General features: G+C 57.7%; 1 long non-coding RNA gene across 1 annotated transcript; it reads left to right on the top strand.

Moving 5' to 3' along the window:
- The first annotated feature begins 403 nt into the window (after window positions 1-403).
- Window positions 404-2432, top strand: LOC104917054. Its single transcript, XR_796748.3, has 3 exons — window positions 404-529; window positions 1487-1565; window positions 2410-2432. It is a non-coding gene; the product is annotated as an uncharacterized LOC104917054 (long non-coding RNA).

The raw sequence follows: 2432 nt of genomic DNA, 5'->3' as shown, positions 1-2432 counted from the left end.
TGGGATGTGGGATATGGGATATGGGTTGTGGGATATATGGGATATATGGGATGTGGGATATGGGGTGTGGGGTGTGGGATGTGGGATATGGGGGATCCCACAGCCCTGCTATGTCCTGATCGACCTGTATGGGCAGTGCCAGCAGGTGGGCTCTATAGGGCCCTATGGGGCCTTGTGGGGTTTTGTGGGGTTTTGTGGGGTCAGGCTGGGTCGTTATGGGATGTGGGGCCATGGGGATGTGGGATGTGGGATATATGGGATATGGGATATGGGATATATGGGATGTGGGATATGGGATGTGGGATATATGGGATATGGGATATGGGATATATGGGATGTGGGATATGGGATGTGGGATATATGGGATATGGGATATATGAGATATGGGATGTGGGATATGGGATATGGGTTGTGGGATATATGGGATATATGGGATGTGGGATATGGGGTGTGGGGTGTGGGATGTGGGATATGGGGGATCCCACAGCCCTGCTATGTCCTGATCGACCTGTATGGGCAGTGCCAGCAGGTGGGCTCTATAGGGCCCTATGGGGCCTTGTGGGGTTTTGTGGGGTCAGGCTGGGTCGTTATGGGGTCGTTATGGGGTCGTTATGGGATGTGGGGCCATGGGGATATGGGATGTGGGGTGTGGGGTGTGGGATGTGGGATATGGGATATATGGAATATGGGATGTGGGATGTGGGATACGTGGGATGTGGAATAAATAGGATATGGGATATATGGGATATGGGATATGGGATGTGGGATGTGGGGTGTGGGATATGGGGTGTGGGATATGGGATATATGGAATATGGGATGTGGGATGTGGGATGTGGGGTGTGGGATATGGGGTGTGGGATGTGGGATATGGGGCCATATGGGGCCATATATGTCCATATGGGGCTATTGGTCCATATGGGGCCATGGGATACGGGGATATGGGGCCATATGGGTCCATATGGGGTTTCCTGTTGCCCCCCCAGGCCATGGGTCCATATGGGGCCATATGGGATATGGGGCCATATGGGATGTGAGGCTATATGGGAATATGGGATGTGGGATGTGGGATATGGGGGATCCATATCCACAGCCCTGCTATGGGGATATGGGATATGGGATATATGGGATATGGGATATGGGGGATCCCACAGCCCTGCTGTGTCCTGACAGAACTGTATGGGCAGTGCCAGCAGGTGGGCCCTATAGGGCCGTGAAGGGCCTCTGTGGGGCTTTATGGGGTCATATAAGGTCCTTATGGAGTTCTATAGGGTAATACAGGATGGTTATGGGATCATTATGGGATGGGAATTATGGGGATATGCCACATGGGGGATGCGGTGTGGTGTGGGATGTGGGACGTCCTAAAGTCGTCATTGGGATCTGGGGACGTTATGGGAGCGCCATGGGGCCGGCATGTGGGATGTGGGGTGGGGGACATTTTAGGGCCTCGAAGGGGACACGTGGGGACGGGGCTCCACCCCACAGGTGACGGTGGTCTCTGATGGGGACGAGGTCGGGGCGGCCCGCGCCCGTGGGGACGTGGAGAAGGCGGACGTGGTGGATGGTGAGAGCTGACCCCAAAGCTGTGGGGCTGGAGCCCAGATCTCTGGGGTGGCCCTCGCTTGGTCTCTGAATCCGTGGGGCTGGGACCAGGTGTATGGGACCCCATCTGTGGGGCAAGGAGGCCGGACTGGGACTCCAAGTTTGGGGCTCTGACCCTGAATCCGTGGGGCTGGGGGCTCGTTCCGAATCCTTGGGGCTGCTGCTGGATCTGTGGGGTCGGTGACCCCAACTGTGGGACCCGGCCTCCAACCCCCAAACCCCGCCCACTTCCTTTAGCCCCACCCCTTGAAGCCACGCCTCCCTCATGAAGCCCCGCCCTTCTCTTTTAGAATCTCCTTCCCCAGAAGCCACGCCCCCTCCCCTTTGGCCACGACCCTTTTAGCACTGCCTGCATCCTGAAGCCCCGCCCCATCTCCTTTAGCCACGCCTCCTCATGAAGCCACACCCATTCCTGTTAGCCACACCCCTTTATGCCCCGCCTGCATCCTGAAGACCCATCTCCATCTTGAAGCCACGCCCTTTTCCCTTTAGCCCCACCCCTTGAGGTCCTGCCTCCCTCCCGAAGCTCCGCCTACACACTGAAGCCCCTCCCCTTGAAGCCCCGCCCCTCACGAAGCCCCGCCTCTTGGAGCCCCGCCTCTATCCTGAAGCCCTGCCCCTGTCCCTTTAGCCCTTCCTCCTTAGTGAAGCCACGCCCCCTTTCCTTTGGCCCTACCCCCTGGAAGTCCGGCTTTCCTCCTGGTGCCCCGCCCCCTTCCTTATAGCCCCGCCCCCTATATAGGCATGCCCCCATTTAGTCCTGCCCATGTGAAGCCCCACCCCTGAACGTCCCTCTCCTCCAATAGGGATGAAGGAACCGCGCTGGGCC

Source organism: Meleagris gallopavo, unplaced genomic scaffold, assembly GCF_000146605.3.
Source record: "Meleagris gallopavo isolate NT-WF06-2002-E0010 breed Aviagen turkey brand Nicholas breeding stock unplaced genomic scaffold, Turkey_5.1 ChrUn_random_7180001954636, whole genome shotgun sequence".
In the NCBI taxonomy this organism is placed as follows: Eukaryota; Metazoa; Chordata; class Aves; order Galliformes; family Phasianidae; genus Meleagris; species Meleagris gallopavo.
Note: the sequence above shows the minus strand (reverse complement) of the source record. Positions and strands in the feature narration are given on the sequence as shown.